Source organism: Callithrix jacchus, chromosome 8 (genome assembly GCF_049354715.1).
Source record: "Callithrix jacchus isolate 240 chromosome 8, calJac240_pri, whole genome shotgun sequence".
NCBI lineage: Eukaryota > Metazoa > Chordata > Mammalia > Primates > Cebidae > Callithrix > Callithrix jacchus.
Genome location: NC_133509.1, coordinates 89,468,665 through 89,482,015, shown reverse-complemented (window position 1 = coordinate 89,482,015; position 13,351 = coordinate 89,468,665). Strand labels below are relative to the sequence as shown.

Below are 13,351 nucleotides of genomic sequence, written 5' to 3'. Positions count from 1 at the left end.
TAGGAACTTCCTAGACGCCATGAATATAAATGCAGTTTCCGACTAGTTTATGATTAATTTATCTTTTCCTTCTCCCCATGATTCTCTTTTCTTTTTTTCCTTCCCTTTCCATTTCCCTCTCCTGCCCACCTCCCCTCCCCTCCCTTCCCCTTCCCTCCCTTTCTCTCCTCTCTCCTTTCCTTTCCTTTCCTTTCTTGTTGGGGCCAGGCACAGTGGGTGGCTCACACCTGTAATCCCAGCTCTTCCAGAGGTCAAGGTGGGCGGATCACCTGAGGTCCAGAGTTTGAGACCAGCTTGGCCAACATGGTAAAACCCTGTATTTACTAAAAATACAAAAAGTTAGCCGGGCATTGTGGTGGGTACCTGTAATCCGGCCTACTTGGGAGACTGAGGCAGAAGAATCACTTGAACCCAGGAAGCAGATGTTGTAGTGAGCCAAGATTGCATGCCATTGCACTGCAGCCTGGGTGAGAGTAAAACTCCGTCACACACACACACACACACACATACACACACACGAGAAGAGCGGCACATCTGCCGGGGGCTCTTGGCCAGCAAGACGGTCCCAACCTGGATAGGGGGGTGCGCGGAAGATAAAAGATGACAGACAGAAGGGGTCTGGAGGGATGAGAAGCTAGGCTTCATCAATCAACTTTATTGCACTCAGGGTCTGATTATTTACATTACAAGTAGAGTTGCTTACATAAAACACAAAAGTTATTTCCATGAGATAAAGTGGAACACAAAGTTTTACCATAAAATCACAAGTCTCTTTACATCGCAAGGTAAGTAAGTTACGCCCAGTAAATACTTAACAATTGTAAATACTGAAGTTAAGTCACAAGGTAAGTAAGTAACACCCAGTAAATACTTAACAATTGTAAATACTGAATTTAAGTCACAAGTAAGTAACACCCAGTAAATACTTAACAATTGTAAATACTGAAGTCACAAGGTAAGTAAGTTACACCCAGTAAATACTTAACAATTGTAAATACTGAATTTAAGTCACAAGGTAAGTAAGTAACACCCAGTAAATACTTAACAATTGTAAATACTGAAGTTAAGTCACAAGGTAAGTAAGTTAATGCCCAGTAAATACTTAACAATTGTAAATACTGAAGTTAATATTTTACAACTAATGTAGCAAGAATCCAAAAATGAACACAATGAAGCAATAAACCATAAGGAACCGAAAGTGGACACAATGCCTCCCAAGTTCTCATATCCATAAAGTAATGTCTGTTAATTATTTTGAATAGCATAGTCCCTCTCTCAGTTCCTGCTTTCCTTCAGCTCGACTTCCCCCAACCGGGGATCTGTGTCCGGGTTCAAGCTCACCGTATGGTGAAGCCCATTTCCTAGGGGCCTCACAAGGGAGCGTCTCTTCCCCCCCACCAACACAAAATTAAGTTGGACAGCTTATGCCAATCTGTTCCTTTCAGCTGATAACAAAGATCAGATCCTACTTTTACCCTAGGGTGTAAACTAAGCCCCATTAAGATAATCTTCAGAGCTTCTTTAATAGGTAAGGTTTCAGTTTCCTCTTGACACATTAGAAAGAGTCAGTATGAGAAACTTGGATGGGAAGGTAAGGACAGTTAAGAGTCAAAGGTTTGGGTTTCCAACCCTGTGGAGATCACACTGACCTGGCAGCAGGATGGGGAGGACCAGACCCAGGACAGGGAGCTCATGGAGACCAGGCCTTTAGGGGACGGAACCTTCCAGAGTGGTGTGCCTTCTGGAGAGGAGCAGAGATGTATGTGCCATGTGCAGCATGAGCGGCTGCACCCTGAGATGGGAGCTATCTTCCCAGCCCACCGTTCCCATCATGGGCATCACTGCTGGCCTGTTGTCCTTGGAGCTGTAGTCACTGGAGTCGTGGTCGCTGCTGCGATGTGGAGGACGAATAGCTCAGATAGAAAAAGAGGAGGCTACTCTCAGGCTGCAAGCAATGACAGTGCCCAGGGCTCTGTAAAGTGTGAAACAGCTGCCTTGTGTGGGACTGAGAAGCAAGATTTATCCACACCTTCTCTTATGACTTCAAGAACCCTGACTTCTCTTTCTGCAAAGGCATCTGAACGTATCTGTGTCCCTATAGGAATAGTATGAGGAGGTGGGGAGACCAGCCCAGCCCCATGTCCACCATGAACCCCTTCCCCACACTGACCTGCATTCCTTCCCATCACCTTTCCAGAGATGTGGGGCTGGGATGTCTCCATCTCTGTCTCAACTTTATGTGCACTGAGCTGTAACTTCTTACGTCCCTATCAAAATTAGAATCTGAGTATTAAAAAAAAAAAAGAGTCAAAGGTAAGTATATTTCTGGGTATTCTCTACCCCATTTTGTGGAATCCTCCAGTTACTAACATCCAAATAAATCCACACTCAAATCGATAAAATCCTATACCTAAATTGATCGGAAGGCTGGAACAATAATTAAAAAAAAAAAAACACCAAAAACCAGGATTTCATTGTAGATGGCTTCTTCCATGATTTGCAAGAAACAGGGCCAGTAGTCATGATTGGATGAGATCAGCAGGGTTTTGTGTGCCCCAGCTTTTCACTGGGAAAATTACATAGTGGGAACCTGATTTTAATCTAAAGTGGACACATGCAGACCTAAACGGTGGGTGGATCACAGACTAGAGAGAAAGATTTCAGGGCATCTCCAATGGGACACAGGAACTAGGAGGGCTACATAACAGCAAAATGGAGCCTGTTCTATGTGCCCTCAGATGTGAATTTTCACAGCTTCCGGTTACACCCCTCTCTGATGCTAATAACAATACTCAAATTTTCATGTAGGCTGTTAATGACATGGTATGGAAGCTCAAACTACTGGAAGTTTTAAAATTGGATTTCATTCTTTTTTTAATTATTATATAAAAAGAAATTTTTAAAAACTTTTTCTTTTAGAGACAGGGTCTTGCTGTGTTGCCCAGGTTGGAGTTCAGTGGCTATTCACAGACGTGATCCCGCTGCTGATTAGCACGGGAGTTTTGACCTGCTCCATTTCCAACCTGGGCCGGTTCACCCCTCCTTAGGCAACCTGGTGGTCCCTCGCTCCCAGGAGGTCACCATATTGATACCCAACTTAGTGCAGTCACCCGATTGGCATAGCGCACTACAGTCCAGAACTCCTGGACTCAGAAGATTCTCCAGCCTCAGCCTTCCGAGTAGCTGGGACTACAAGCATGCGCCACCACAGCGCGGCAGGATTTCATTCTTACTGATTTCTCAGTTACACATCTTTCAACAAGCTTTGGCATCTAGAATGAATGACGAATAACAAGTGTCATTCACCAAGCACCTAGAATCTGTGGGGCACAGTGCTAAACCATTGTATGTGTTATTTCTTTCAACTTCAACAAAATGCAAGTATATTTATATACAGAAAAGTACACACAACATAAATGTAAAGCTCAGTGAACTATCACAAAGTGAAGCTCCATATCCCTTCCTTCCAAGTCCCTTCCCTTACCTCAGAAATTCACAAGGTGCCTCTCCCAAGCAAGACCCTCCTCTCCCCTCAAAGATAGACACTATCCTAACTTGCAACATTCCAGACTAATTTTCTCTGTTTTTAAAATTTGCTTATTTTAAAATTTTTTATAGAAATGGGGTCTCACTATGTTGTCCAGGCTGGTCTTGAACTCCTGGACTCAAGCAATCCTCTTGCCTTGGTTTCCCAAAGTGTTTGTGAAATTTATATAAATGGAATAAAATAATATATATTATATTTTTAGAAAGCACTACAGCAACTTTGCAAAGAGGGTATTGGTCCCATTTTTATCTTTCTTTTTCTTCCCCTAAGATGGAGTCTCGCTCTGTCGCTCAGGTTGGATTGCAGTGTGATCTTGACTCACTGCAACCTCCGCTTCCTGGGTTCAAGCCATTCTCCTGCCTCAGCCTCCTGAGTAGCTGGGATTAGCAGGTGCATGCCACCAAACCCAGCTAATTTTTGTATTTTTAGTAGAGATGGGATTTCACCAGGTTGGCCAGGTTGGTCTTGAACTCCTGACCTCAAGTGATCTGCCCGCCTCGGCCTCCCAAAGTGCTGAGATTACAGGCATGAGCCACAGTAGCCTGCCTTCATTCCTCTCCCTTTCCCCCCTTCTCCTCCCCTTCTTCTTCTTCCTCCCCTTCCTTCCCTTCCCTTCTTTTCCCTTCCCCTTCCTCCTTCCCGCCCTCCCTCCCTCCCTCCCTTCTTTCCTTCCTCCCTTCCTTTTTGAGACAGGGTCTCACTCTGTCACCCAGGCTAGAGTGCAGTGGTGCTATCACAGCTCACGGCAGCTGCCACCATGACTGGCTAAATGTTTTTAAATTTTCTTTTTAGTAGAGACAGGGGTCTCGCTATATTGCCTAGGCTAGTCTTGAACCCCTGAGTTCAAGTGATACTCCTGCTTCAGCCTCCAAAATTTCTGGTATTACAGACATGAGCCACTTCACTTGGCAGATTGGTCCCATTTCCTAGAGGATGAAAATGATGTACAGAATAGTTAAAGGATCTGTCCAAGGTTACATAGCTTCTAATAAGTGACTAAAGTAGGATTCCACCCAGGCCTGTCTAATGGCAAATTGTTTTCCTTCTTTGCACCTTTACCAAAATCAGAACCAGTGACTTGCAGAGTCCCTTTACAAAGCCTCCATTTCCTCTCATTCTCTGCCACGGCTCAGATTTCTTAGCTGTGTCTTTCTCACTTGGCTTGAGGTAGTGTGATGAGGGGACATGGGGTGAGGGCTGAGTTTCTTTGTCTTACGATCATTTCTTGATTTCCTTCTGATCCATGTTCAGTTGGATTCCATTCCACAGCCTGGCCACAAAATGGCCTGTTCTCTTTCATAGTTTGAATGTATTGAAGGTTGGTGATTACAACACACAAGGCTGGGAACATTCCTGTTCTTCCCTCCAAGTTTTTGGTTGTATGGGGTACATCCTGGAGCTTTTAAAATATCCTCAGAAATAGGCACAATCAGAGAGCCAGATGGTTCTTGAATGACTGAAGCTTGGCATATACTGTTCAAACACACAGTCCTATTGTGTTAACATTCTCACTAATCTTCTAATTAAACTATGTCTTCCAAACCCATTTGTTAAAGTTTACAGCTGGGTGCAGAGGGAACTGGTTGGAGAGGGACCTGTAATCTCTGCTCTTTGGAAGGCTGAGGTGGGCAGATCCCCTGAGTACCAGACCAGCTTGGCCAACATGGTGAAACCCATTTCTGTTTGTATTTTTTTTTTTTTTTTTTTTTTGAGACAGAGTTTCGCTCTTGTTACCCAAGCTGGAGTGCAATGGCACGATCTTGGCTCACCGCAACCTCCGCCTCCTGGGTTCAGGCAATTCTCCTGCCTCAGCTTCCTGAGTAGCTGGGATTACAGGCATGCGCCACCATGCCCAGGTAATTTTTTATATTTTTAGTAGAGACGGGGTTTCACCGTGTTGACCAGGATGGTCTCGATCTCTTGACCTCGTGATCCACCCGCCTCGGCCTCCCAAAGTGCTGGGATTACAGGCGTGAGCCACCGCACCTGGCAAACCCATCTCTCTTAGAAATACAAAAAATTAGAGCCGAGCGTGGTGGCTCATGCCTATAATCCAAGCACTTTGGAGGCCAAGGTGGGCGGATCACCTGAGGTCAGGAGTTCAAGACCAGCCTGACCAACATGGTGAAACCCTGTCTTTAAAAAAAACAAAAACAAAAAATTAGCCAGGCATGGTGGCATGTACCTGTAATCCCAGCTACTCGAGAGGCTGAGGCAGGAGAATCACTTGAATCCGGGAGGCAGAGGTTGCAGTGAGCTGAGATCAGGCCATTGCACTCCAGCCTGGGTGACACAGAGAGACTCTGTCTCAAAAAATAAAACAAAATAAAATAATTTATTAATAATAAAATAAAATTTACAACTGCCTACTCCTGTATAATTGTATGTAGATCATTAAGAACATTTTGCAGCTGGGCGCTGTGGCTCATGCCTGTAATCCTAGCACTTTGGAAGGCCAAGGTGGGTGGATCACCTGAGGTCAGGAGTTCAAGACCAGCCTGGCCATCATGGTGAAACCCCATCTTTTAAAAAAAAAGGGGGGGCCAGTTTCGGTGGCTCATGCCTATAATCCCAGCACTTTGGGAGGCCGAGGCAGGTGGATCACGAGGTCAAGAGATTGAGACCATCCTGGTCAACAAAGTGAAACCTCGTCTCTACTAAAAATGCAAAGATTAGCTGGGCATGGTGGTGTGCGCCTGTAGTCCCAGCTACTCAGGAGGCTGAGGCAGGAGAATTGCTTGAACCCAGGAGGCGGAGGTTGCAGTGAGCCAAGATCGTGCCATTGCACTCCAGCCTGGGTAACAACAGCGAAACTCCATCTCAAAAAAAAAAAAAAAAAAAGAACACTTTGCACATTTATATATGCATATGTATAAAAGCTCACCAATTTTGAAGTATATTTTATTTTTAAAAATAATAATATATGTATAATAAAAGTGAGAAGAGCAGATTTGAACAGGTGTGAAACAATATAGAAGGAATGAAACAGGTCAAACGAAACCATGGAGTTAAAGAAAATGAGGGAGACTTGGAGAGGAAAGTTTACACATTTTTCCTTTTAGATTCTCCACAAGTTTGCAAATATACAGACCTACAGGATGGTATTTCCCAAGGCCTAGGACTTACTACTGTGCTGGAATGTACCCCTTTCTCTAATTCCATAAAATTAGACAAATCTCATCCTCCCCACACCTCACTGATCATGAAAGCCAAAGCCAGCTCCAGTCAGTGGCTGAACAGTAGCTGTGACTACAGACAGGGCCACCATGCCCAGCTAATTGTTTTGTATTTTTTGTAAAGACAGGGTTTCACCATGTTGCTCAGGCTGGTCTTGAACTCCTGAGCTCAAGTGGCCTGCCCACCTCAGCCTTTCAAAGTGCTGGGATTACAGGCATGAGCCAATGCACCTGGCCCAGGACTTCCTGTAAGATGGAAACTGAGGGGCACTGAGGCTTTCCTGCTCAAAAACACCTCCCTACCAAAGTAAAATTCAAGTGTTTTTGTCACTAGGGTTCCTTATGAAAATGTTAATCTGATACCTGAGCAGAACTGCACATTAACTCAGAATTTTTTCATGAAACGCAATGGGTATAAACAAATAGATATAATATTAGTATGAATTATCATATTTCTTAGACTTAGAAAAGCAATGTATACTATGCAGATGAAGTATTGAGAATTGTTAGGACTTGAAATAAACTCAATCCATACTTTTTTTTTTGAGACAGAGTCTCACTCTGAGGCCCAGGCTGGAGTGTGCACAATCTTAGCTCACTGCAACCTCCAGCCTCTGGGTTCAAGCGATTCTCCTGCCTCAGCCTCCTGAGTAGCTGAGATTACAGGCATCCGCCACCATACCCAGCTAATTTTTGGATTTTTGGTGGAGACAGGATTTCACCATGTTGGCCAGGCTGATCTCAAGCTCCTGACCTTGTGATCCGCCCACCTCAGCCTCCCAAAGTGCTGGGATTACAGGCCTGAGCCACCACGCCTGGCAATCCATAAATTTTTAAACAATAGTTTCCATGATGAATCAAGTTTTTCACAGGTATTAAATGATAAAGAACTTCAGCAAATAGCCAAAAGTTGGTTGAGGAAGCTTCAAGATTTTGAGATAACATATGTAGTAGAGGTAAAATGGTAGTTTAATTAATACAGAACTCTGCAACAGAGGTGCAGGGGAGAACTGTAATAAGCAAAATATCTTTTAGTGGGTACAAAGTATAAGATCTTCAGGGCTGAGGTGAGCTGGGGCCATAGTGATAGATGAACTAATTTATACAACAAATGGACAGTAATTGTGGTTGTTGCATTGGTAGGAAGGACTTAGACAAATAGAGCTAAGCTTGAGAAGAGGGAATTGGTTTGAGAGGGACCCAGCATCTGGTGGGATCCCAAGTGGGGCTAGAGTGGACTATGGCTAAAGGTTGCCTGATATTTACTTTTCAATTATCTATAATGATATTGTTATATTTTGTATTATGTCAGGGAATTCTTATTCAAACTGTCGTGTTAGTTGTTGGTGTATGACTGCTGACACAGTAGAGTTATCAATAAAAATTTGACTTGCTAATTATATCCATTGTTATCTAGTTTAATTTCATTTAGTATCAGTTAGTGATTGTGTATGGCTCCTAATGACAGGGATTCAAACACTCAATAAGCTGGCTCAACAAATTACTTTATTTTTCTCAAGTGATGAGAAGTCTGGAGGGAGGTGGCCCATGGCTGGATGGAGGCTTTGTCATGTCGTGGATGCTCGGCATCTTTCCATCTTTCTTTCTTTTTTTTTAAATAAAGACGGGGTTTCTCCATGTTGGTCAGTCTGGTCTTGAACTCCTGACCTCAGGTGATCCGCCCGCCTAGGCCTCCCAAGTACTTGTATTATAGGTGTGAGCCACCGTGCCCAGCCATCTTTCCATCTTTCTGCTCAGTCATCCTGAGCATGTTCTTGTGACTTCCTGGCCTCAAGATGGCAAATGCACTTTAGCATGGCCTTTGTGCTCCTGGCAAGAGAAGGATGTGAAGGTTGTAAGGGGACCTATCAGCTGAGCACAATCTGCCCCCTTTTAAGGGCCTTTCCTAGACATGACATCCAGAAATTTCTACTGATAACTCATTGGACAGAACTATGTCATATGGCCATTGTAACTGCAGGGAACTTGGAAAATGTGCGTGTTTGGTCAAGTCAAAGTGTATTGAACTAAGTCCAGGCCTCTCTGAACTAAGTTGGAGATCCTTTAGTAAAGGAAGGGGGGAAATGATATTGGTGTAGGCATCTAGCAGTGACTTCTAGAAACCAATGGTCCATCTGGTACAGGGCTTCATCTTGGTATATGGCACCCCCTGATGAGATGTCATGGCTGGCCTCTAATATGCTATCTTGCAATGAACCAGACATGGTCATGAAAACATCATTTCATTACAGACTCACATGGATCTTCCTAGACACTTCTTCTGCTAATAAATACATTTTTAATTTATGTAAGATTCTTTCTCTGGTTATTTAATAAGTTAGTGAGATTTTAAAATGCATTAAAATTGCTTCAGATCCATCACTGTCATGAATGCTGTTAGGAAATATTTGCCGGAAGCGAAATATTTGCCGGAAGCGAAACATTTGAACAGCTCTAACCATGGCATCAGAAAAACTACAATTACATTCAGGAAAGAGCTGCTCGATGTGTGACATTAAAATGCAGTTCCCCAGGCAACTGAGAGGGAGATACATTCAATAACAACAGAGCTTCCATGAATTGCTAAGATCTTACAGAATTTGCAACACCTTTTATTTATTTTTCATTGACAGTTAAATTACAACTTGAAAGCATCTGCTGACTAGAAAACATATCCTTTGCTCTGGATAAGCTAGGCCTCCTCCCAAAATAACTACCACCTAATTCATGGAGGAGATCAGGAGAAGCTGGGAGCAGCGGAAATGTGCAGATGAGACATACAGCTCTGCCATCAGACACTGTTGTGTTGGAGGTAATGCTCTACAGATATATATTAATCCATGTCTACACCGTTTTTTCCTCCGAAGGTAGAGCCCTACCCCAGTGTTCTCATCATACATAAGTTTGAAAACCTTCTTTTCAAATTTGCTGGGCATGGTGGCTCATGTTGCCAGGTGTGTTGGCTCACACCTGTAATCCCAGCACTTTGGGAGGCTGAGGTGGGAGAATCACAAGGTCAGGAGTTCAAGACCAGCCTGGCCAACATGGTGAAACCCTGTCTCTTCTAAAAATAGAAAAAATTAGCTGGGTATGGTGGCACGTGCCTGTAATCCCAGCTACTTGTAAGGCTGAGGCAGGAGAATTGCTTGAACCAGGACCCAGAGGCAGAGGTTGCAGTGACATAAGATTGTCACTGCCCTCCAGCCTGGGCCACAGAGCGAGACTCCGTTTAAAAAAAAATAAAAAGAAGGCCGGGCACGGTGGCTCAAGCCTGTAATCCCAGCACTTTGGGAGGCTGAGGTGGGTGGATCATGAGATCAAGAGATCAAGACCATCCTGGTCAACATGGTGAAACCCCCTGTCTCTATTAAAAATACAAAAAATTAGCTGGGCATGGTGGCGTGTGCCTGTAATCCCAGCTACTCAGGAGGCTGAGGCAGGAGAATTGCTTGAACCCAGGAGGCGGAGGTTGCGGTGAGCCAAGATCCCGCCATTGTACTCCAGCCTGGGTAACGAGTGAAACTCCGTCTCAAAATAAATAAATAAATAAATAAATAAAAAGAAAAAGAAAAGAAAACCTTGTTGAATGGTGTCATTTCACAATGCCTAGTTGGGAATTCAGTGTATGTAAATTGTATTCAGTGAAATGCATCTTTTGACGTATAATTTCATGGTTCCATTGTCAGGTATTATACTAAGTACGTTAAAAAAATAGTGGCTCAGTGCAGTGGCTCACTCCTGTAATCCCAGCATTTTGGGAGGCCAACGCAGAAGAATCTCTTGAGGCCTGGTTTGAGACCAGCTTAGGCAACAAAGTGAGACCCCCCCATCTCTAAAACCAAACAAACAAAACCCCCAAATTCTAGTTGGTGGTGTTTAGCTGTGAGAATTTGAGAGAGCAACAGTATTAGATGGTGGCTCACTTCTGTAGTCCCAGCTACTGGGGAGGCTGAGCTAGGAGGATTGTTTGACCCAGTAGTTCCAGGCTGCAGTGAGCTATGATCATGCCACTGCACTCCAGCCTTGGCAACAGAGCGAGACCTTTTCTTATAAATAAATAAATAAATACCAAATCTGTAGTATTTACAATACAGTTTTACCTCAGTTAATACAATCTATTGCTGAAAATCTTGAAATAAACCATATCCTATTGACTTAAATTATAATTTCAAAAAAAAATTCTATTCCCATTAGCCAAGGGACAAAAATATTTTATTTCAACTTCTGATTAATTATCAGTTAATGATAAGAAACAGCACTTTAAGCTGGACATGGTGGCACAAGCCTGTGATCCCATCTACTCAGCAGGCTGAGGTGGAAGGATCACTTCTTTTTTATTTTTATTTTTTTTTTAGTGGGGGGATAAGGTCTTGCTCTCTTGCCCAGGCTGGAGTGCAGGGGTGCAATTTCAGCTCACTGCAACCTCCACCTCCCCAGCTCAAGGGATTCTCCTGCCTCAGCATCCCCAGTAGCTAGAATCACAGGCCTGTGCCATAATATCCATCTAATTTTTATATTTTTAGTAGAGGCAGGGTTTCACCATGTTGGCCAGGCTAGTTTTGAACTCCTGACCTCGAGTGATCCGCCCACCTCAGCCTCCCAAAGTGCTGGGACTACAGGCATAAGCCACTGGGCCTGACTGAGGATCTCTTGAGCCCAGGAATTCAAGACCAGCCTAAGCAACAAAACGAGACTCCATCCATCTCACACACACAAAAAAGGAAATAACACTTCAAGTTTCCTGTCTATACTTAGATTCCCTTAAGTAAATTAGCACCAAATACTTATTTTTTTCCCCCCAAGGGATCTGCCTTATTTTTATTTTTTTGGGGGGGACAGAATCTGCCTTTTTAAATTAAAAAAAATTTTTTTTCCCACTGGTTATAGCAGCAATAGGACCTAGGGGACCTTGCTAAAAATAAAATATTGCTTTTGTATATAGACATTTTTGCCACTAATAATGGCCAATACTTATTTTTCAAATTGTATGTGTCTAATACTTTTGCTCTCTCATATTCTCATAATGAGCCGCCAGGCGCGGTGGCTCACGCCTGTAATCCCAGCACTTTGGGAGGCCGAGGTGGGTGGATCACGAGGTCAAGAGATATCGAGACCATCCTGGCCAACATGGTGAAACCCTGTCTCTACTAGATACAAAAAAAGTTAGCCGGGCATGGTGGCACACGCCTGTAATCCCAGCTACTTGGGAGGCTGAGACAGGAGAATCGTTTGAACCCAGGAGGCGGAGGTTGTGGAGCCAAGAATGCACCATTGCACTCCAGCCTGGGCAACAAGAGCAAAACTCCGTCTCAAAAAAAAACAAAACAAAAAAAACCTCTCACAATGAGCCTATTACAAAGACTCTACAATTCCAATACTCATTTTACAGAGGAGGAATCAGGCTTAAAGAAATTAAGAAACCTGCCCATTGACAGCAAAGATAATTGATGGAGCCAGGTCATGAACCCAGACAGTGTGACGCTGAAGGCTGTTTCTTCACCACCATGTGACATGGCTGTTAGGGTTTTTCCAAATTTTTCCTTTTGTTGCTTCTACTTTTGGTTTCATTTCTAAGAAATCTAATTTCCTAATCCAAGGTCATGAAGATTTATGCCTTTATTTTTTTCCAAGAGTTTAATAACTTTACTTCTTATGTTTTGATTTTCTTTTGTTTTGTTTTTTAGAGATACGATCTCGCTATGCTCCTAGGTTGGCCTCAAACTCCTGGCTTCAAGACTTCTCCATCCTTAGCCTCCAGCATAGCTGGGACTACAGGTGCCTGTTACTGTGCTTACCCAGTGAGTTGATTTTTGTATATGTTGTGAGATAGAGGTCCAACTTCTTCCTTTCTGTGGGAAGTAGAAACGTTCCTTTTTAAAGTTTCTTTTCTTGTTAAAGAATAAATGTGCTAATAACTCTTTGTTAAGCCATATCCTTTGTAGCTGTTAGGCATGCCATGCTTACAGGCACATAGTACATTCTGTGTCCTTGTACTTTAACCAAGGTATCTGTGCTGGACGTGCTCATAGGCACGTCCCAACTCTCCATTACTTTCACCTGTTTAAAACAGTTTTAAGTTGTTAGCCAATTGGGTTTTAGTTTAGATTGTGAGGTCTGGCTCCAACCAACAGAGATCAGACACAGCAGTAAGTACAACCCCAAATGCATAAGGGATAAATTTGTGTGTTTTCCTCTGTTCGTTGTACTCCTGGAATGATGGCTGGTGAGGGTACCCTTCCTGCAGTCTAGGAAGTAAAAATTGCATTGTGGAAAGATCCTTTGTCTCAGTGCTAATTTTTCTTTGCAGCACCAAGCATCTGTTTCCGACACTTTTGTATGTAGATATCCAGTCATCCTAGTACCATTTCTTGAAAAGATTCTTCTTTCTCCATTGAATTGTCCTGGCATCCTTGTCAAAAATCAATGAAACATAAAGGTAAGGATTTATTTCTGGGAGAGAAATATGCTTTTATGGTATCTATGATTACATTCCCTCACATTGATTGAGTTCTCTACCTCAGAAACCCTAATTATCCTCACACTGGATCATCTTTATCTTCTCTAATAGCTTTCATCATTGTCCTTTGTTCTGTGTTCACTCTCATGCCTTTCCTAATGTCAGTAATTA

General features: G+C 43.2%; 1 long non-coding RNA gene across 1 annotated transcript in view; it reads left to right on the top strand.

The window, feature by feature from the left end:
* The window catches only part of LOC144577413 (uncharacterized), a 32,200-nt gene extending 18,849 nt beyond the window's left edge, over positions 1-13,351 (top strand). Inside the window, exons 2-4 of the long non-coding RNA XR_013521233.1 lie at positions 9,357-9,535; positions 12,408-12,521; positions 13,031-13,351. This is a non-coding gene — a long non-coding RNA (uncharacterized LOC144577413). The remainder of the gene's footprint in view (positions 1-9,356; positions 9,536-12,407; positions 12,522-13,030) is intronic.